This window comes from Seriola lalandi, unplaced genomic scaffold, assembly GCF_002814215.2.
Source record: "Seriola lalandi dorsalis isolate HSWRI2012SDOR001 ecotype SW California unplaced genomic scaffold, Sedor1 jcf7180002054840, whole genome shotgun sequence".
NCBI lineage: Eukaryota > Metazoa > Chordata > Actinopteri > Carangiformes > Carangidae > Seriola > Seriola lalandi.
Window position 1 is genome coordinate 17,671 of NW_019525393.1, and position 24,303 is coordinate 41,973.

Here is a 24,303-nt window from a genome sequence, read left to right on the forward strand (position 1 = left end):
GACAGTAGTTTGAACCAATGACAATAGAGTGTTGAAAAGATCGTCGAACCGCGAGGGGGCGGCAAAGTAAAACACATGCAGTCCGCCCTGTTGAAAAGACCCTGTCAGGAGGGTTAATGATTTCAAACACAACGACCTAAAAGTACCCCATTAAGTAATCACATATGTAAGAGGCTTACAAATGACACCTCACAAAATACCCTGAACACAAAGCAAAAAATGGGAACTGGTACTAAATATTAAAATAGAGGATAATATATGGGAAGATCTGTCTGCTAATTTTCATAAAGGAATAAATAGCCAATTATGGAAAGAATTTGACTGGAAATCAATAATCAGGTATTTGATCACACCTCTTAGCATTTCTTCACATGTGAAAGAACCTGTTGTGGAATTATGTTGGAAAAAATGTGGACAAATAGGGGATCACACACATATGTTTTGGGAGTGAGTACCCAATAATTCTGGAAAAGTGTGAAAAAAGAATTTGACAGCATTTTAGAGGTGGATGTCCCCCTGTATCCATGATTATTTTTGTTAGGCACTGAACCTAAAATAATGTATGACGTAGATCAGAGATATAATGCGGTCACATAGGGTCATAAGATGATTAATGGGAGAAGAAAGAAGAAAATCAAGTTCTTTTACACAGACTGTTTTCTTTTCATGGGTTGTTTTTATTAGATTCCATTGGGTTTTTTTTTGTTAATCTCTGCCCTTTTCTTTATATTGAATAACAGTTACAGAAATTAAACCATCTGAGAAGTTTGGATTGTGACAGAAATCTGACATGTGATCAACATCTTTTTTGTGAGCAGTCAGAAGGGAAAAAGGTTTGAGAACCACAACTAATAACTGCTGCTGCCAGATAAATGGAGCAAAAAAATGTCAATAAAAATGTAAAATGTGGAGTAAAGTATGAAGTGGCTTAAAAGGGCAATAAGTCAGTAAGTGAGTGAAGTAAGTGAGTAAATAAATTGGCTACTTTCTACCACTGGTGTTTTTTTCTTCTTCATAAGGGTCTCCAATTAAGTGGCAATTTATAAGTCACGAGAAGAAGAGACCACTTTGTTTTTTTAGATCATGTGAGTGAAACTAAAGAAGCCTACAGCATTGACCCAGTTTTAAAAAATGTAAATGTTCAATAGCTATTTTACTTTTTATTATACTTTCTACTACTACAACAGACCTAACTGTTGCACATCTTCTTGAGGTATGAAGTATTTAATAATATATATGGAAATTCAGATCTGTCAAAAACCAGGAGATACTAGTAACATAGAAAACAATAAAGTTGCTGCAAAAAAGGACAGATGCATTTGTTGCACTTTCAGCTAAAGAATCAGCTGGCACACTGTATTCTGACACCTCTACCTGCTCCTGATGATGAAAATCCAACGTGAAACTGGAGCAATGCCTCTGTCCTTTTCAGGTCTGCAAATGAAATGAGAATTTAATCAATATCCATTTGTCATTTTCCTACACCTGATGAGTGATTAAGTTATAACAAAGTTTAATTTTCATATTTAAAAATGCATCATTGCTGCCAAAATTGAAATCTGTCAACATGCCAATCAGAAGACACCTTTCTACTTTGTGGATTTATGATTAAAGTTTCCATATACCATACCATCTACCTAGTCTACAGGAGTCAGGGCTTGTAGTGAGTCCCATGTAGTCTTCTTTTTTTCTGTGGGCTAGTTTGTTTTGGGCTTAATCATGGCTGACGCACAGAAAAATCACAGATGAAATATAAACTGTCAGTCAGCCCCTTTTACTGGATTCTTTGGTGTCATTTCTGATACATTTTATTTCTGTCCTGAGCTGGTTTGGAAATTATCTCTGCATCTCGTTTACAGCTGAGCAGTTCACTATGTACCCTACAATACAGATCATACACCATGTTGTACTTCTGATTATCATAACCCCTGTCCTTATCTATACCTATACTGTGGACATGTGTTAAATCCATGTGACACCAGTATAGGGCGTTATTACTAGAATGCACATGGGAAATACATTTTCAATGCCAATCACAGCACTGAGTTAGAAACCATTTTATTCAGCCACAAGATGGCAACATTCAATTACCAGACTGAGAGCTCCAAGCATTTATATCATGTTCACGGACTATGTGGGTACCACAAAGAAAACTTCAAAATAATGAAAATAAAAATAAAAATTTTACCACTATATTAATGTTAATTAATAAATTTGTTTTCCGTCTCTGTTACTACCAGGCAAATAACTGTGAAAATTATGTGTAGTCTACAGTCACAACCATTTGTATACTGATATCCACTATTTTTATTTCCTAAAACCTGAATCTTCCATATGTGAGGTTTTTGCAAGAACAATTTTCATGAACTGACAGTGATGTAAAACAGCGATAAAACCCAGCTAACATTTCTGTGGCCTGCAAAAGCAGCACTACTTCATTCCCGCCTTCTCTGCCTTTTTTTGTATTTCCCTCAAAGGAAGAGCAATAAATGAGTCTAATCAGTTATTTATAGATTTTTCCACGCTTGAAGTGGAGTCAGGGGAATATTAAAGCATAGTGTAGAAAAATGGAGCAACATTACAACTGAAGAGGGCAGGATATGGTCCCATATGTGGTTATGAGTATAATGTATGTGGGGCATTCATTAGTGGACAGAGCTACTCAGATGCCTCACTCTCTGAGGAGGATTTATGCCATCAGAGCACACCTCATTAGTGGTGCCAGTGGTCCTCCAGCCAATCTAGTTTCCTTTCCTTCCCTTTCCTTTCTTTTTTCCTCTCCTCTCCTCTCCTCCTAACTCCTCTCTCCTCGTTTTAGGCTACATGGAAACATGGATGACTTCACAGTGTGGCCTGACATCGAGAGAGGGGAAGTCATTTGGGTATTCTGGGTTAACAAGGCGGCAAGCAGGATATGCAGACTTCAGCAGGAGCCTACATCAGCGCTGAGGGATGGCACTCATGCAGAGTAAACTTCCTCAGTCGCAGCCTATGGGTTCCAATGCATTGCAGTTTTTAACCGAGTTGGACAGTTAGAGCATGATGTAGTCTGAGCCTCATCCAGGGAAATAAACCTCTAAAAGCTGAATTGATCTGCCACACTGTTTGCTGTGCATATGTCTGTGTATTACTTATGGCAGACAATCTGAAATCCCAAACTCTTTGCTATTAAAGTTTGTATTCTCTAATTGTTTAAATTCAGATTTAAGGACTTCTAGTGCTTATCAAATCCCATGTACCAGTTTTGTTTCCAGACAGTGGCAGAAAGTGACTCCATACTCAAGTAGGCTACACTGATTAAATACATTTTTGAGGTTTTACTTTCCATTTTATGCTACTTTATACTTCTACTCCAGAGGCTTAGGCTATGTTGTACTTTCACTCCATGACATTTATATGACAGCTATAGTTAGTTATTACTATTAGCTACTATAATTATATTATTATATTGTAATTACTACATTATACAGCACTTACAGCATTATATAGTCATTTAATCCATTGTTAATATGTACATTATGAATGGAGTAGCTCTTCTATTTTCTTCTTTTTTACAGTTCTATTTAAAGGAGCTATTTGTAAGTTTTACTATTGCTAAACAGCCAGAGTTGGCATTAACAGCTGTTCCTTGCCAAGTGCTTCAGTCATAAGTTTAAGACAAGAGGTTATAATACACCCTCTGAGCAGTACTACTTCTTCAGGGCAGACTGTATGCTACAGTGACTCAGTTTCGGAAAGTGACGAGACTAGCTAGGTAGAGTAGGTTAGCTGGTTAGCATGCTAATGTAGTAAAGTACAAGAAAAAAATGTTAGATTAGGAAAGACGCAAAACAAGAGTAAACATTTGCGTTGCTTCCCACTTCTGGAGACAGCTCTTGGTGAGTAAAGGAATGAAGTTTGATGCTGAACTAATTTTTCTTCTAGACTGGCTGTTAATGCTAATGTTGGCTATATGTAGCAATAGCAAAACGTACAAATAGCTCATTAAAGGGTGCGTTCTGAATTTTTTTTTTTTTTTGCCACTTGGGGGCAGCAGAGCCAGGTGAAAATAAAACATCAGACAAGTTTTCACCTAATAAAATTTCTACAGCAAATATTTTAGGAAACACTTCACATCTACACACCCAGCAGCATTTGTCTGGAGATGTCTTTTTGCCTACCCAACATTCGCTCTGTTTTCAGCCGAGCAGGTCGTGTACAGTCAGTTTGTCAGAGCATTTTTTTGCTGCTGTTTGAAACGAGGTTGATGAGAGCAGGCTTGGAGCCTTGGAACCAAAACAATGCGCTAAACCATTAAAAGAGTTGAGGAAACCTGCATAGTCGGGTGATAAATCTCTGTGGGTTAATCACTGTGTGTGATACTTTTCACATTATACACAGTAATATGATCCACTGTTCATGTAAAAGATATAGATATGGTAGCTTTATTACATCCTCTTTCCAGTTTCCGTATTCCTTCTTCTTACCTTCTTCTTTGTGCACTCACTCCCACTCTGTCTCTTTTAAGGCCACTATAGACTAAACTGTGACCTACTGGAGACTGTCTCTAATTACTTTCTACTACAGTCACTACAGCCAGGCAAACACCCCTGTCATCGCACGGACCTCACCATGACTGTCAAAGAGGTGCTTTCACTGTGTGTGGCATTGGTTCATACTGTAGCTACATACGTAGATTGGCACCTTTTGTTCATTCATTTTGTTCATCCTGCTCTGAAAGTATTTTCACTGGCACAGACAAAGTTTCTCCACATCTCAATCCTTTCACCATTTCTCATGTCAACCTTGGTCTTATTACTTCCTCTCACACATAGATACACTACACAGAAACACATCATGGTACTGAGTATACATCATCCTTCCACAAGTCAAGCACATGTATACATGTACTATATATGGGCTCCATTTGTTCTCCATTCCTGTCAGCAGTTTTTTTTTTCTTTTCACAATGCTGTCTCAGTCTCACCGCTACAGGGGACACACACTCAGCCAGCAGTGGTGGTGGAAGGACCACTGCTAGACATAACAAAGAGAGGGAGAAGGGACATATACACGTACAGCTAATTTACTGCTGACAGGATATTAATAACTTTCTCTCAGAGGGCCTTTGGTTTTGTAGGTTTCCTTTCTTCATTACAGAATGCAATAACAATGTTTAGCTAAGCATTTGACCGCATCGTTTGGACTTCTTTTGGTCACTGTCTTGGACTGGAAATGTGTGAGGTTGATCAGTCAGTTTTTCTTGGAACAGATGACTTTTTTTGTTTTTCAAATGTCGCTTAAAAGAGACATTTAAAAAAAGCACTGACATATATATAACATTAGGAAAAACCAGATGTCATATTGTCGCTTAATATAATTCTTTGTACAAATCAGCTAAACATATTTACATTTATTCCTCAAACAAAAAGTGGTGTCTGTTTACCAGACAGGGTGTTTTTCTGTTTGGAGTGTATTTTGCGGATGGTACCATATCCATTATCCCAAAAAATAGAGGACCTTGCCGGCCCCTGGCAGCCATGTAGTATAAAATGTTAGAAGTGGTCTCCCATGGTGTACTTGGCATGGACTGGGGGATAGTTTTAGCTGGCTGCCACGCCACAGTCAGGCCGGCAGATAGACAAATAGAAAGTCTAATGGGCAATTTGGTGGACGTGGAGGGAGAAAGACACACAGAAAAGAGAGGAGAGGAGAGGAGAGGAAAGGAGAGGAGAGGCGGGAGGGCAAGAGGAGGCCAAAAGAGGAGAGGGAAGGTCTGCAAGGGGGAATTGGAAACATATGCAGTGGTCTGACTGCTGTCTTCCCCCCTCCGCCTCATCCAGACAACCACACACTGCAAAGACGGGAGATGGGCCAGCAATGGTGTGAGGCAGAGTGCGAAGGTGATGATACATGGGCAGTGACTGTCAGTATTTTATGGAAGAAAGATGGCAACTTGCAAACGCTAAATAAATGCAGATGCTATAAGTAATACATATAAAAAATAAGCAGTGTTTTTTGCAAAACCAAATAAGTCTTGAATGGAGCAAGGGAGTTGTTAGTTAAAAAAAAACAAAAAAACATGGAGTATGAGGTTGTGTATGTGACTACACCTCTAAAAAGGTGCATGTTGATTTATGAAAAATATTCTTTCAAACATACACAGATTCTCTTCTCCTTTTTAGAAAGCAGATATGACAACTGATGAGACTGCATTCTTCAGCTGTAGCTAATTAATTTGATGAGTTAGCCAAATTAAAAAAAAATGAGGCTCTTGGCCGTTGTTCAAATGCACTCTGCATGCTGACGTCTGAACCACATCTGCGTGATCTGCCAAAGACGGTTCCCCTAAAGAAAGACTCAACAGACTGGACTGTTTGTATTTGTTGCCGAAAAACCAAACCGTGAGAATGACACATCACATTTTTATTTGGTTAGATCACAACTCATCATTCCAGGCATAGTTATAGTAACCAGGCCTGCCTCCGTGGCAACTAGTTAGGTAGTGGTCAAACGCTACTGACAGAGAACAAGAGGACGATGAACAATGCCTGGGATCTTCATGTTAAACTTTTAGCATTGTAAAATCAATATTTACGGCTGTTAATGGTTAAAAGTACACAGCTGTCAACAATATAATTTAGTGGTTTTCACATGTGAACATTATGATCATTTTTCTTTCCCATTTCATATATAAAATACCCTTAATAATATTAGATTTAGAATATAAATAGGCTAAAGTTTATTTCAATTCTGTACCCCATTTGAGATTTTCCACATTTTCATTTTTTTGACAAAACTATTACTGATACATTTTTATATATTCATTATTTTTTTTTATTTTTTGTTAACTGTTTTTTTAAGGATGTGTTCTGTTGCACTTTTAAGATTATGTTTGCAAGCCTTGTTTCAGTGTAGGCTATTTAATCACACATCAGATCTCAAAAGCAGGTTGCAGCCTCAGGGTTTGAGGATTATTTACGCTTGAGTTATAACACAGGACGCAAGACACATGATAATTTACTGAGCTCTTTACTAGAAAGGCTCCAGTTTTAACCAAATGCATTAACGTAATAGAAAGAAGTAGTTGGACGTTATTATTGAAGTCAAAATCTGTAACTCAAGCACAAGCACATAGTAGTCCATGCTCACATGTGGACTGAAAACAACTTACTTCATTCTCTTATTTCTTTTATAATATAAGAAAAAACTTTTAAGAAACAAGTTGACATATATTATTAACCACAACAGCCCCAGATTATTCCCAACTCCCCTAATCTCCCCTGTCACTCACACTCTTTTGTATTTGTGAAGTACAAGATCTGGTTTATAAAACAAGAGAATGTTTTATTCTGAGAGAATTTGCCTTGGTAATTTCACTTTATGTTTGTATGTATTTTATACTGCATTTTCTAGCTGTATTTTTAAGCACTACAGTACAGTTTTCTCTATCTTTTGAACACATTATAGTACAGCTTCCAAGATTGGGTGAAATGCACACACAAATAATAGCTTCTTGACATGTTAGATAGATAGATACATACTTTATTTATTTAATATGTTATTACAGTGAGTGAAAAATCATGAATGTAGAAAAACTGTAGAAAATGTTTAAGAGCTACATGTTATTGACAATTTCATGCAGTGGCTCATCACAGCAATTGATGAGCTTGCTGGCCTGACCTGCATTAATCTACTAAAATATAATCATTTGCATCACAAAGTCTTTTCTCTGGCAGCAGTTTGCAAAGATAAAATCACCTACAACAAATGTGAGACTCATTTGCAATGCTAAACAGATAAAATTCTTGCTTCTTTCAAGTAAAACTACTTTCGCTAATTAAAATGATTTTATCATCTAAGAATCATATATGCCCCATCCTTTTATCATTTATCTGTTTTTATTCACGCATTTATTTCCCTCACTTCTCCAGCAGCTACAATTTAAATCATATTTAACAAGATGGTTTATACCATCTTTTCACTGGTTTCCTGTAAAGTTAAGAAATCATTTCTGGATATTAATGACCAAAAAGTAACCATCTGGAACAGAATCAAAAGTGGTTCCTTTGTACCACCGACTTTGTGAATTCATGTAAATTATTGTGGCATTTTTCTTGCTTCACAACAGTAAAACAGAAGCGAGGGCGGAAATGATAAATTATTCATGTATTCTTGAGCAAAATTATGCCAATGTGTGTGTTAGTTTACAAGCACATGTGCATAAATTCAGCAGCTTGCAAGTCGCCCACCTGCGTATACGGCTGTTGCTTATGCATGTGTGCACAGTTTGTGCACTTGCACAAAGTGTGGCCGGAGTGTGCCTGAGTGCGTGCAGTGATTAAAGTCGGGGTCTTCAGCAAGAGAGTGAGAGAGTGTATGTATCATCAGTGCGGTGATGGTGGTGGTGGTTAGAGGAGGAGGAGGTGGAGGAGGAGGGGGTCGGACACAGAGAGACAGACGCCAGCCTTGGTTTGGAGCTGAGCCTGAGGAGGGACTGTGGCTGACAGAGAGCGGAGGGACTGGGGAACGAGGGAGAAGAGGATGAGGAGAGAATTTGGGGATTGAAAAGCTGAAATATAGATGAATTATGGAGGACAGGAGGAAGCTGTGTTGGCAATGAATGAGCTGAAAGAGCGGAAAGAGGCAGCAGCAAAAAGGAGAGAGATGTGTTACATTAGAATACTTAAGTGTGGAGAGGCTGGGGGAAGGAGGAAGGAAGGAGGAGGAGGAGGAGGAAGGGGGGAGAGGGGGCTCATTAACCAGTGCGAGATTGGAGCCTCAGTGGCTTGCTCGCATTCAACCACACTCGGCCTTTGATGAGGGCTGGATCCTCAAGCTCAATCAGTCCCACATGAGTCCAACTGAGAGGGAGAGGGAGACAGAGAGGCCAGAAAGACGGAGAGGGGGAGACAGAGGGGGTGGTAGGGATGGAGAGAGGGAGCTGAGGGAGGGATGGAAGACAGGAAAAGAGACAGGAAATGGTAGATGTATAGAACAGGAGGAGTGAAGGAGGAGTGACAGCCCAGGGGAAAGAAAAGAGCAATAAAGGAGGCTAACGTCAGGATACGACTAAATGGTCCGCTCACAAAAAAAAGCCACAGAGAACTGGCTTTGGGGACTATTCCTTTTGAAAAACAAACTACTGTCCGGACTGAAATTGTTTTCTTAATACAAAAATATTTGAGTGGACGCATGAGTCACTATGAGGGAGGATTCTTAAAAAGAAAACACACAGGGATGTTTGTGACTGTGCATATATTTGCATCAACCAGAACAGCTTTACTGTGGACTGGATGTTTGCACATCTCTGTGTTTTCCTGTGTGTTAGATATTATTTGCTTGCGTGTGAGTCTGTGTTCAGCTCAACAACATGTTTAACTCTTTAATTTGATTGAATCTGTGTATAGAAAAACTTTTCTTCAGTCTGGTCTCTGCATATGTCCCATGTTGTGTTTAATGTCTTAGCATGCGTGTATTGATACTCACAGATACATGTGTGTGAGTGGTGGCTGAGACAGCTGTTGTTTGCTGTATTAGGCAATTACAAAACAAAAAAATCCCAACTCAAGGTCGTTAACCTTTTCCTCATAAGTGGGTGGAGTTTCCAGTTGTCCCAGAGATAGTCAATTGACATGAGGTCAGCTGTTATGATTTCATTCATAGCACTTTTAGGACTTCTTGTCCATGTTGATTTAAAAGTTAAGTTAAAGGTACTATTTGTAAGTTTTCTCTGCCGCCGAACAGGGTTTCTTGCCAGTAGCAAACGCTGAGAAGCGCTACTTCTTCAGGGCAGATTGGAGGCTACAGTGAGTTGCTGTTGTGAAGTGACGGGGCTAGCTGGTTAGCTGGTTAGCTGGTTAGCGAGCTAACTTCAGTAGAAGAAAAGATGTGATAGAGACAAGCGTTAACATTGGTGTTGCTTTCAACCTCTAGAGAAACTTCTTGGCTCGTAAAAGGATGAAGTTTGGTGCTGACCTCGCAACATTTCCTTTAGACTGGTAAGTAAACAGCTGTTAATGCTAACAATGGCTATGTAGCAACAGCCAAACTTACAAATAGCTCCTTTAATTCTTGACCTTGAAAAATGTAGTTTGACAAAACAATGTAAAGGTCCACATTCTAGGTTTTCTCCATCAAATTAAAGAAATTAATCTCCGTGATTAACTGAGCAAACTCCATCCACTGATGAAGACAATGTGATATGAGCTGAAACTCTGAAATAAAGATGGTAAGTGGACCATGAGTTGGCTCTGTTTTGTGAAAAACCTGCCTTGCAGTGTTTTTGTATTTACTTCACGTCCTCTACTCTGTGGTGTGTTTCTTTCTCTCACAAATCTGGTGATAAATTGCTGAAAGTTTTTGTCACTTTGCTTGTGTTTAATTTATTTGCAAGACTTTTTTTGTCTATTTTCTTAGGTGTATTTTTTAAGCTACAGTGCATTGAGCTTTCTTGGGCCACTGTATACATGTGGGTGTAGGCTACCTGATGTATTTCAGAGAGAGATGTGCGTGTGTGTGTGGTTGTGGTCACATGCGCATATATGAGTGTGCGCCTGATCACGTGCTTGCCGTGTGGCATGGCATGACTGCTGTGGATGAATGTGGCAGTATTTAGTGGTTCTCCTGAAGCTCAGGTCTCTCTCTCTTTTCCTTTCTCCTTTGCTCTCTCTCTCTCTCAACACCACATCAGCACCAGAGGTCCACAGGATCATTACCCTATTACTCAGTCTCTGCCAGAGGCAGGATTAAACTTACTGCCCCATCTGCCTCCTTCCTCCTCCTTTCTTATATACAGACTTCTGTAGGAACCAATTAATCGCAGCAGCCATGAGGGTCGCAATTAGTAAGTGTTTAACTAAATCAAAACATGTCTCTCTCACTGCTCCACTGTTAGCTCACTGTGCTGCCAGTGGACGCAAACATTGACTTACCTAATGAAAGGCTATTAAGATGGCTGAATGAGCTTGTCTCTTGGAGAAGGACTGTGATATGAGCAATAATAAACCAACAAGGAACAAGCTCATCCCAAGTGATAAAAAGATAAGTGAAAGTAAAAAAACCTGTTGTATGTGATGTCCTGTGTCTGTTCAGGCAGGCAGGAGAGTAGCAGCAGAGCTGTAACTGCATCTATAGTCTAAAACTGGATGATGTTATCTGGATGATAACCTAAAGGCTGGATGTAACTCTATACTCTCCAGTTGAATCCCCTCTACCACTTGGCAGACGTATAGAACTGAGGTTGCTTTATTGGTTTCCCTAATTGGTGCCAGTTTCCATTTTCATTTCCAAAAATTACAGTGGCGTAGTAGCGTTCTGTTCTTTCTGCCCACATCCATACTGTGTCTTCATGTGTGTGTGTTTGTGTGTGTGCACGCTTATTAGAGCAAAAGACACTGAGAGAAAGAAAGAAAGAAAGAGAGAAGGACGAGAGGGTGAAAAAGAAAAACGGAGATAGAGGGAGCTGAGAGACACTCTGCTGTGCTGCATGTGTAAACGTATGCAGTAACTCTGTGATGACTGTTTGCGCTTTGTTCTGTTTATGTGTGTATAATGAGTCATCAGTGATTGGCCAAGTTGATGTGGTCAGCGATGGAGGCAGAGGGAACACTTTACAGTAAGTGCATCGATGGAAAAGAACCTCTCTGGGAGGGAAGAGGAGGGGAGAAAGGGGAGGGGAGGGGGTCTGGGCAGAGCAGAGGAGCACACCATTCCTCCAACTGTAGGAGTAAATTACACAAAAATACACAAAACTCACCACAGTTGAGCACAAAAGCCACCGTGACGGAGGAGCAGAAAAAAAAAAGAATACTTTAGATTTGGATAAACACACGTGCAGGGGCTGCAGGAAAAGTAAACAAGGCAAAGAAATTTTTGGCTGGGACGAATGCATCACTGGAGACGGTGAAGTCGAGACGGAGGAAGGTAAAACTGCATTAAACTGTGTGATATAAAATGTAATGTGTTACAGGCAGGCTGGAAAGTGTATCAGAATCCCAATGTGATTTGGTTTAGTGGAACATGCTCACTATTCAAACATTAGTTCATCACATGATTAAGTACAGAAGAGCGTAGCCCCTGAAAGACAATTGTAAATCAGATGCCTTCAGGTTTCTCTCTCTCTCTCTCTCTCACACACACACACACACACACTCACGCACACACACACACACACACTGGGAGGGGCTGAATAAGGGAGGATACACCACTGCCCCACTACTACACCCACTACGACCCATTATTCAGCAGCTCTTCCCCGTAAATGTGATAATTATATCCTTGCCCAGTTGCAGAACAGCACAAATATACAAACCAAGCTGCTTCTGTTTATTCTCCCTGTAATTCCTCCTTTATTTCTTCCAACACTTACTTAATCCATTATAAACCAACATTGTTTCACCATTAAGCAGTTTGTGCACTATTATGTATATCAAGAATAGGGGGCTATTAGGTAGTGTGAATTTAAACAAAAAAAATACTAGTTTGGATACATGTGTGTGTATCTGGGCTTCCATGCTTATCTATATATGTGTGTGTGTTAAGCACGCTCGTTTGAGTGTGTGGGTGCATGGTGCGTGCATCCATGTGTCTCTTAATGTGTGTGTGTGTGTGTGTGTGTGTGTGAGTGTGTGTGTGTGTGTGTGTGTTTGTGCATGTGTGCTGGCAGGCCAAAGCGCCATTGTGCAGCAGCAACCACAGAGCACCCCCCCCTCCAACCCCCCCAACTCCGCCACAACAAAGAGCAATTAAACACCGCTGCCTTGCCAGCTGAGGAGCCAACCGCCAGCCACACTTCCACAAACAGGCAGATCTGTTTAAAACCAAAGGGGAGAAGCAATAAAAGCCAACCTACCAAGAGCACCCCCCTTCAATCCCCTTCCGCTGATTCAAACCAGAAGGTGACTGGCTGGCTTCACCCTATCACTCACTATCACCATTCAGGCCGCATTACCATCAGATGTGTATGCAAAATTTAACCCGTGCAATGATGTTTTACACATGGTTAGTGCACATCAGCTGTATGCCCATGGTTAAAAATCGATGTTATGAGAAATGCAGCAACTCTCACAAAAACGTGTTGAAGCATTGTGAGGCGATCATGCTCACACTGCATGAAAAAGCCTCATTCAACACTGTAGTGATCCCTGTATTACAGGGCTTTAAGATGTGAAAAATGAGCTCAGATGCATAGTGTTCTTCAGGGTTTGTTGCTGTATGTTTCCTTCAATGACAGGCTACTCCTCCACAGGATGCGTACATGGAATTGCACTGTGTTTGTTTGACCTGCCAAAGATCCTTTTAAGGATTAAAGCCTTTTCTTCACCACATTAAAACAGTGGAAATGGTAGCACATAGCATACCAGCTCATTTCATTCTCTCATTTTTTGGCGTCAGTCTTTGCCAGGCACCTACTACTGACTGTGCACACTGTCTGTGTTTTGTACTGTGCCCTGTTTGTTTTTACTTCAAATGTCACAGCGATTCTCTGGTATTGTAAAAAGTAATACTCTATTACAAGTAAAGTCCTGCATGAAAAATACCGTACACAGACGTACATAAGTATTGTTGGCTAAATATACTCAAGGTATCAAAAAATAAAAGGTACTCAGGATGGTGCAGAACGGCTCCTATCAGTGTTATCATTATATATATTGGAATATTACTATTGCTGAATGAATGTGTAAGCAGCTTTTTACCATTGGCTGTATGAGCCACTTTATATATGGTTGGCTGGTTTCACCTATTGTAATGTATTATATTTCATAAATCTATCAAATGTTTTGTATGAAAAATCTTCAAAGTATCTGGTAACTATAGTTGCCAAAATGTAGTGTAGTTGAACTATAAGGTAAAAGTACAACTACCTTAAAATTACACTTACTGTGCGACACATGTACCACAAATGACTAAAAGTACTTACTTAGATTCCACCACTGCAATGTTGCAAATGTAGTTGTGATCACAGCTTATAATTTGAAAAAAGTTGGTTAGTTTTATAATTCTGTGTACATTTTTTCCTTCATTTTTTAATTTTGAAAGAGGAACATCATTATTTCATTACTAACATGGAGATAAACGGATCAATGAATACATGAAAACAAATACACAATAAAAACAACACTGTTGAAATGAAAAACATGTTTGAAAAGCCTGCCATTTGAAATCCATGGCTTTGATGGACAATACTGTCTCTCTTTTCGCAGACAATGTGTCCCGTCTTATTTCTCTGTGACCCCAGCAGAGGGCAGGAGTGCAGGAACCTGCCGTGAAGCAGCTGTGGATCCTGTCCTGGCCCTGGCCTAGTCCAGCCCACCCTAGCCCGGCTCGGCCTGGGTTCAGCGTGGGCCGCATCGCGGTGTCTCTGGTCAGGCAGCCTGGAGCCCTTGGGCGCTGGCAAGGGGTGCGGGCGTCCGGGAGGGGCCCCCTCAAAAGCCATCTACGAGGGGCCACACCCACACGGCCATTACGGTGGAGGCTGTTCTGGGCTTCTCCCGAGGCCGCCCGCCTGCCATTTTTAGAGCAGCAACAGAGTAGACCACATGCTGTGGCTTCAGGCAAGTGGGGGGAAGGAAGGTTTCTTCTTTATTTTCAGTCAACGTGCCATTGGGCTTTGGGAGAATTTCTACATTTGCACTCCAGTTGACTCAGTCAGTGAGGAGAAATTGTTTATCTCTTAGATGAAACTGAAAAAAAAAAAACCATCTTGCTTCCTGATCTAAGTTTTTGACCCAACTTTTGTTCAGCAACAGGGAACCTTTCATTCAAGACAAATGAAATTCCACATCCCAGTACCTTTAATGCGTCTGTTTTACTTGTGTGGTTTGGGGTTTCTCCCAATCATAAAAGAATAGATGAAAGTATTAAACTTAGTTCCAAGATCTTGGTGAAATATGTGAAGTTTGGTTGATTCAGTCCTGCGCAGTCTCAGTGTTTTTCAGGAGTGTGTGTGGGTGAAGCGTTGGGTGGTCTAAAGGAGAGAAGACGTGAGCTTCCTCTTGCACACATATGGTGTGGCTTGGCCTTTTTGTTTTGATTTTAGGGGTTTTAGGTTATAAGTAATAAAGTCCCCTTTAGGTACGACCTGCTTATTTTACCTACCTATAATGTCATTCTATTTCTGTATTGTATGCCCTACCCAGACCTCTCACCATTTCTGTCGGTACTTACAGCCTTTTTCCAGCTGCAGCCTGCTGCACATTCAAAATCTGAACTTTTTGCATCTTGTCAAACACCAGTTTTGACAGTTTTAAACCCTGCTTTAATCCACAACTCCTGTCTTTCTAACTTTGCTTTTGCTCGTCTTGATCCTCCTCTCTCTTCGTGATCAGTATCACCAGGAAGTCCCCACATCAGTCTCCTCTCCAAAAGAGGAAACACCAGTCAAGAACACTTCACTTCTGTTCCACACAATCACTCAATACACAGGGACATCTGATACTCTTGGTCACCCGTCTAGAACATAGAGGCGAACGCACTCTTTTGACCCACTTGAAGATAATATCCCCCTCCTGCAGTGCAATATGTCTTTCATAAATAAACGATAGTTCCCGTCCTCCAAACCACATCGTTATGGCACTAAGACATCAAATGTAAAGCTTTGAACGATCCTCTGTTAAAAGTAAAAGAGCTAAGAGAGATGGAGGCTTTGTCTTGTGAGTGGTGGACCACAGAGCTGAAGTGGATCTCATGAGGGACTGAAAAATGCTATACAGAAACGATCCCTGTCATAGTTATACTACAGGCCCTCACAATGAGCAATGTGTTTGTATTTTATGAGATTCATTAAGTAAAACCTGTTTTAAAAAAAAATTTATATTATTATTTTATATAAGGTGTGAGGACTGCTGCGTAACTGTAGTAAAAAAAAAAAAGAAAAAGAAAAACGAGGTGGAAGGCTTATATAACAGAAAACACTCTACGAAACTCAGGTGGATTTAGCTCCTAAAATACAGAGAGCAGGAGGGGAGTTCATTAAATCAAGGAGAACGGAAGTTATTTTCAGGGTGAGGGGACCAGAGAAGACTGCTGGTGGCACACACACACACGACACATGGAAGAGATCACACGACGCATGGAGTTGGATTTGCCGTACGAAATAAAGTAACCCAAAAAAGAAAACCTCAATTTACTCCCTTTAAAAACCCTCCCCTCTTTTTGGCAGGGCTCCGCCAAGGAGTAATGAGCTCCCACCCAAACCTCAGCACCAGCTGCTGTCAGGGTCTGGGGGCACTGACTAAACATGTATAAACCAGCAGGGTGGGGAGAGGGGAGGGTGGTGGTCTGCCTTGTGGGGTACATTGCAGCTCAGTACCTTCTGACATGACAGTGTTCAAAGAAATCGATAAGAGTTAACAGACGAGAGGAAAAAAGCAGATAACTGATCAGTGGGATGGCAGCAAGGAAACACAAAACTGATAACTCAGATTCCTTTAAAGGCATCCAAAGACGAACACACACATACACACACTTTTTTTTTTAGCACAATAAGACAGAACTGCTTTCAAGGTGTACAGAGCAGGTCTCAAGTCAAGTCATTAGGCCTGAAACTGACAAGTTTGTATGAAATGTCGTCTAAAGGCAACAGTGTTTAGAGCGAGCGGCAACCTCAGCCGCTAAAAAAATGAAGCCAACAATCAAGTGTAAAAAACTGTAGTTCCTTAAATGGCCACTTGAAGCAAGCTCCAAAAGTAAATCAATCCCCATAGACTCCAATGTTAAAAGCAGAACATAACATGTTTACAGCCTGATACAAAAAAAATAATGTTTTGGTCTCTATGGTTCCTGATAGCTTAAAGAAAAAAAATAGGTCAGTGTATGCTTTGGTCTCTATGGTTCTCCAAGATGTGTAGCAGTCCGCTCTGAGCTTAACAAGGTTATGTCCGTCTTTATATACAATCTATGGTTTATAGCCGAGTTTGAGAGAGAACTGTGTGCATTTTTCTAACCTCTGCACATCTGGCAAATCGCTGCATGTAGTTCACATGTTGAACTGTCAGTTTTAGAAAGTTATGACAATTGGCCTTCAGTCCTACATGAAAAAATGCAGCCCTCTCGTTCATTCGAGGAGTCATCCCAGATGTGTAGCAAAATTCCCCCGGCAAAACAACACAGGGGTTGTATGGCAAAAAAGTTGAATCAGGCTCAACTTCGGACATGACGCAAAATGACATGATCCTGAAAGGTGCTGCGTTGGCCGCTCAGATACATGCCTGCTCACATTTGCAGTGTCAATCTTGTAACATGAGCCAAGTATTTCTAGTGTTTACCTTGCAATCATCATGACAAAAGATAAAATAACTGCCCCCGATAATTTTCCAGAGTTGTAAAATCCTGTATAAAAGGATTATAAACTGCTGAGCAGGAATTTGAGAAGCCTTCAGATTCACAGATCTGTTCCTCCAACTGAAACTTCCTGGATTGAATTTAATGGCTCACCAGTGCCTGAAGTAGCATGCCCCCCACCAATCAGCCCCCTGCACTGTTTTAACCCAGGGCTGTTTTCGGTCAAAACCTCCACCCAGACACTGTTTGATGATCTGAAACTCTCATTTGAAGAATACTGAGACCTTTAAGACCTTCAAGGGAAGTCCACATCAAGTCACAATCTTTCAGATCTCAACACTGACCATAATTATAACAAAAAGCTTTGCTAATAATGACTTTAACTGAAACTGAGACCAATGATACAGAGGTCAAATAATGAAGTTTTGTAGCTGGGATTTTTCTGGAATTTTATCAAGTCCAATCAAGCTAAGTCGGAAGTCAAGAGCAAGTAGAGCCTGAAGTTGTTCAAGTGTCAGGTATACAGCACTGCCACAAGATTATATATTCTTCAACCAAGATACTGTCATCAACAAACATTATATTTTTTAAATACAAATTTCAAGATCAAATCAGTTTAATAAAAAGCCTATAGTTCATAGTTCATCCATAAATGCTTTTTATAAGTTGCAGAAGAGATTGCTTTAGATATTAATCACCCACATATTCAACCCTGCCACACTGCATGTATGTTGCCTCAACCTGCCAGTGTCCAGTCCAAAAGCAGAGTGCTCCTCCAAGTCCCTCTCATTTCACAAAGTATGTATAAAGAGATATTGAAACAGACTGTCATTGCTGTCATTGCGCCATCCTGAGCAATTGCATGCATGACGCCCGTTGGGGTCATTAGGTGGCCACAGGTCTCCTCGACAGACAGGGAGATTACAGGCCAGATGTCGGCTTGTATACAGCAAGAAGGCGGTGGACTGGGATTTGTTTGGGAGTAGACGGACTTCTGTGTTTCTGGAGCTGATACTTGCATGTAATACTCTGTATGACAAACAGCATATTCAGCATGTTACACAACATTTGCAATTCCAGAGTGGGATAATAACTCTGTCATTCTTCGAAAAGTAAAAATTTTTCATAGAGGAAAACAATTAATGTCTCCCCAGTGCCATGTGGGATTATTTCTGACATGTGTGGTCACTGAGACATCACAGCGAGACGGGAACAAACTAGACTTTGCTGGGGGTGGGGACGTCAGACTAAAATTATGTTGCTCTTCTGGAAACAAGATTCGAAGTCATAACAGGCGGGAAACTTTCTTTGCTTCATTTCTATTTGCATTAGCTCAAAAGTTCATGTGCAAAAAAAAAAAAAAAATCTTATAGGGAAAGGATTACTTTCTCCTCATTGCTTGCTATATGTGATCACCACCATGTCTGGTGACTGAACATGTTCTGTCCACTGGTTGAAATGCAGCCTGTTGGTGGTTGAATTACTCAAAACCACCAACATGCCCCAAAGTAGAGACAGACCACTCGAGCCGGGCAGGTCATTTTATTAAAAGCATGTTGTTGCTTTTCATGTCTGACATCAGGCTAACATCTGATGCCATAATCAGCAGCATCAGCAGCACTACAAATGGACATGATATTCACTGGTACGTTGTATAACCCACCACCCTGTCCGTCTCTCTCTCTCTCTCCCAGTCTCTCTGTCTATACGTCTCCCTCTTTCTCTCTTCTCCCCCACTTCTCTCGCTCTCTCATTTTCCGTTGACAAGCTCTCTGAATCTTTGACCACACAGCCTGGAAAAATAGCACGGAGTCATGCTGCAAGGCAAGTCTATCCCTGACCCTGATTCCCTCTCACCACATTTCCATCAGCAGCGAAGTAAAACACATCTAATCATTTCAATTTTCCCCCTCCGTCGCAGTATTATTAACATTGTTAATTTTCTGAGGGTTGCAGCCCAGAGGGGAATGTCAAGGGAAATGCATTATGGCGAGATATTCCATTGATCCACCATTATACACACTTACTTGGTTGCTGTAATGGCCTAATGATACCAAGAGGCCAATTTAAAACAAATGTAGAAAACAGAAGGCTATTCACCCCCAAAAGAAAGATGCATTAAAAAGCATGTGATGTCAATGTATAGACGGAGCCTCACAGCAAAAGAATCCCAATGCTTTGTTTCATGCTTGTTTGTACTGCTGCTGTGCTTTTGTGTTACCACCAAGATGAATTATCTGGCAAGACTTTCACTACTATTTCAAGAAAGATGCCTGCTGGATGAACTTGCTAGTACTTAAGTGTACACAATGAAGCTGCAGGCATACAGTACTCCCAGTACTCTGCTGAGATTTTAATTTTCTTCATAGGTAAAAAAAAAGAAAGAAAAAAAAGGAGAAGTGCAGCATATAAGTTGTAGTTTTATTTTATTTTACTATGCCTACTGAGATACTTATGACCTCCGTTAAGGATGTTACTGTATGTTTTCACCCATGTGTGTTTATTTGTCAGCAGGATTATGCAAAAAGTAGCAATTTGTACTGAAGTTGGTTGAGGGATATTGCATGCGCCATTTCTCTGAAGTCTGGTGTACGCTGTTTACCATTGGCATTGGTGAAGGGCTGACTCTAGTTGGAAATGAAGACATCATGAGTTTGAAAGATTGACGACAGTGTTCAAAGTAGTAGTAGTAGAAGTAGTTATAGATCTGAAACTGCAAAATCAGAAACAAAGTCATGTGAGATTACATTAATTTACTCTATTGAATGTGAGCTGCACAAAGTTTCCGAGTTTCTCACCTAACATGATTGTCCTTTGCAAAGGATGCGATTTCAACTGCTTTTACACCTCTTCACTAAAACCTTCAATAAAATAGTCCAGTATAATATAGTGCATCAATAATACAAGTATGTTTCTTAGTATAAAGATTATTAACAGGTCTTTCTATAAAACCTTTTTTTCTTAATTTAACAAAATAAACCAAACTTCCACATGAATTAGTGTTTAATGCTCGCGTAATATAAAACATGACCTTTGCTGAAGTAAAATATTGTCTAAAATTCCGATTATATTTTGAATCTGCCAAAGCATTTTTATCTATATGGTGCAGGTGAACTGTAATCTGAAAATATCTGATTAAAAAATAAGAAACATGACTGAAATTTTGACAAAACATGCAACGCCAGCTTTCTGTTTTTAACGGTTTTCAATACTTGCTATGGAAACACTGTGGTACTCCTTGAGTGTGTGATTCAATATGGGATTAGTTTCTTTTGACTTTTCATGCTTCATCATCTCTGCCCTCTGATTCCTACACTTCAAACACTTGAGCCATGTTGGCACACACGACAGTAAAGCTTGTTGTGCCATTTTAACTCTCAGCACCTTCCTCCTCGGCTGTCCAGTTCTACTAGTGACAACAACACAATGTGAACCATGTGGCATCACGGAGTAGACTCTATCTCTGCTAAGAAGACTTGGTTGTAAGCAAACAAACTGCGCACTCACTGCCATCACTTCAATCAACTCGTCACTGGGAGCGGTTTCATTTTCTATGGAGCAGAGCAACCAGAGGATGTTTCGCCAAAGTGAAACGGCTCGACTACAACGTTTGCACGGAAAAGTTGACCACTGGTGAGCATAATGGAGACAGTCTATGTTGGAGACAGTATTATTGCTTCCTGTTTCTTTCACCAAAGCGAAATATTTTCAGAAAAAAAAAAAAAGGAGAAAAATTTTGCCAGCAACAATCAAAATGCACTAGGCTCTGGAATACATTCCAATTTCTTTTATAAAAAATACAGGAATGAACATTTGTGAATACACAGAGTTAGAACTGTGTCTGTTCTTGATGGTTGTGAAATATTGTGACAGGTTAGTTCATGGTATATCTGGTAATTAGTATATAGACTGCAAGTACAAAAAGGACTACAACAAAGTCAGTGAGAGTAATGGAGTCAATTAAATGTAATCACCTTGAATATGCACACCTACAGTACACTATATGCCTGTATACAATTTTGGCAATAAAGAACTTTTGCTTTGCGTATACCAAAAGCTGAAACAGTCACGCTTTTTAATCCAGACTTTTTGATGAAGTAATGTCAGGTAAGTGTAAAACACGTTCAAACAGTATTGAAGATGTCGTACGAAAAAAGAAGAGGCTCCTCAGAAACAAAAAGGATTTAAATTATTACGTCTTAAAAATGTGACAAAAATGTGACCATTTCAATCATAGGACAGAGTTGTGTTGACAAGGGTCCAATGACATATTTTTTCAAATATATTGTCACAATTGGACATGTTTTTGTTTTTGTTTTTTTTTCAAGGCATTTTCCCCTATGATAAGGAAAATCTGAGTAAAACAAGTTAAGTTCAGTCTTATCCATTTAGGCCTCTCATTAACTATCACACACTAACACACTATATCAAGTCAAAACCAAACGACTGCCACATCTGGTTAATTGCCAGTGCTGACAACCTTCGGAAAGCTCAGGTCTTTACCCAGAATTCTCGGAGTGCGGCTGCCTGCACAGTGAGAAAAACATACAACAATCTTATATGAGTCATATGTGTGTCATCAGTTGCCTTGTTGAAGCATTATCATCATAGAAATTACCATGAAGTTGAAACAAATACATATATATTTTTTGTTAATGTAGCAATCACGAACTTGGGGTAAGGCGCTAGCAACGCTACAGAAACCTGCAGCTACTAATACAAGTGATAGCTGTCATATGGACAATAACTATCTATATGAAACGTATAATCAGCCCTGGGCAACATAATCGTGCCCACCCAACGCCCCGAGGTTCATCAAGCCTGCAGTGCCTACTGTACGTACCCAAAGATCTAAACCACACAGGGCAGAAAATAGTAAATACAGCAGAGAAAGCTTTTTGAAGAGGCTGTTAAGAGCTTAACGCATTCTCTAATTATAGATCTCACTTGCTCTCTTTTGAAGAGAACTGTAAATGGGCACACGCCAAAGTTTTAGATTACTACAAGTCTTATAAAAATGAGGAAAAGCAGCCCATTGCGGCCCACATCTCAGCAGTATAGGAGCTTTTTTACCTCCCCTCTCATTTCACTTAAATGTAAAACATATAAAGCATTAATGAACACTAAGAAGAAAAGGAACACTTCACTTAAAGACTTACATCAGTGACACAATATGTGTCCAATGAGAGGGGAAGGAAATGCCTCAGAAAGTGTGAAAAGATTGCCACGTATAACACATGTATCCGTGAGGATCCTGGCACGATACCGTACGCCCACAGGAGGCATTACTGATTACATTTCTTATGGATTTCAATGGATAGATACAAAGCAGGTGTTGTCATTGTTTGCCTTCTGTGACACTTTGCCCTCAGTTTGAAGTGAGGTTTATATGACTGCGAGTACAGTCCTGTTGGAAGTGTGTGACAGTGTAAACTATTGCATGTAGCAGCCTTTGTTCTTCTACTCACACCCCTTCTGGGATAAGAAAATAAAGCAATGAAGGTCAGTTGGAGAACAGACTGCCAAATATAGCCGCTGTGTTCATGTGAGGGCCAGACTCTCCAGAACGACAAGCCCTGCTCCAACCATGCCCTGTAATTGAGGAGAAAATAAGGACAGAAATTATATGTTTATTTTTGACAACAATTTTAATCTTCTGTGCTCTCCTTCAGAAAACGAGACGCCCACAAAAAGGCGCTGAGAATCCGTCTTACTCGAGACTGAAAGTTGAGTTTTTGAATTTTTCAACCAATAAATGAAATCAATAAAACGTACACGGCCGCTGAAACCTGAATGACAGTTTCAATTTCAGTCTTTTTTTTTTTTTCCTCTTTCTATTGAGATTCATGTTCAGCCCATGTGCATCACACAGTTTGAGAAGAGCATTTAAAATTACTTTAAACTCAGGAAATAGCAGCACAGTTTGCTCATTAAATGCAAATTCAGCTTTCCAAACACCACAATTAGGATATATTAATGTTTTTAAATAATACTTCTCCTTGAATAAAAATGATTAAGAAGTTGCTTTTTCACTTTACACTTGTATTGTGACACTGGTGTTCGAACATATGTGGAGAAACCTGCTTAAAATGAATGAGCATGACCATATTTTTAATGTAACTGTACACAATACTTGCTTATTTCCACTATGATGCGTATGAATATTTATATATGTAAATTTATGCAATAAAAAAGTTCATCCACTAAAGAAGAGTATGCTTGGATGGGTTTGTCACAGTTATGTTTCTACATAAAATTAAAAGTTGAATAATTCTCCGGAGTGTTACTGTTTATAATGGATTAATGTAGAGTTATGATTTTTGTCATGATTTTAAAATGGTTTACACAAAGTTTAACAGACAAAGAGACCACTGCTATAAGTTCACATGCAAGCAAGTTTTTGGATGACACATACTTTTAAATTGGTAAGTCAGCAAAATACATATTTTCATATTTTCCTCTGAAAATATAAATACTAGACTCGAACATTAATAATGACAGAGAGATATTTGGACGATTTTGAAATACCACGTTGCAACCGTCTTTGGCAGGATTGGGTTTTGTTTTTTGGGTTTTTTTTTTCTTTTTGCACTTTTAAACTTTCTGTTGCAGCTCTCATCCATCATTTCGTCCTCTTTCTTGAGGAAACAATCCTGCGAGTCTCTTCCCCTCGTCAATTCGCGGTATGAGTTCATTTTATTTGATGCGATAATCTCTTCTTTATTTTATTTAATGACTTGATCCTTTTCTTCTTCGCTCGTCTCTGTACTTCAGTCTCTTTAACCATCACAGTTAATGTCTAAAAAGGCAGTTAACTGCATTTAAGAATATTGGAAACAGAGAGAGAGGGTTGAAACCAGAATAATAAAATCTCGGATGGAAACCACAGACTCGGTCAGCTTCATTTTTTTGATTTATGTGGCATAGGCCGAGGCTACATGTTCTTTTGTTATTTTTCCTCTCTCAGAGGAGGCCGGGAAAGAGTTTTATAGTCCGCTTTTTTATATGCAGTTCTCCTACGGTAATGTGTCTAATACCATG

The 24,303-nt window shown here is 39.8% G+C and overlaps 1 long non-coding RNA gene across 1 annotated transcript in view; it reads right to left on the reverse strand.

Annotated features, from left to right (window-relative positions):
- Window positions 1–276: 276 nt before the first annotated feature.
- The window catches only part of LOC147817925 (uncharacterized), a 35,976-nt gene continuing 11,949 nt past the window's right edge, over window positions 277–24,303 (reverse strand). The window contains exon 3 of the long non-coding RNA XR_015438491.1: window positions 277–1,434. This is a non-coding gene — a long non-coding RNA (uncharacterized LOC147817925). The remainder of the gene's footprint in view (window positions 1,435–24,303) is intronic.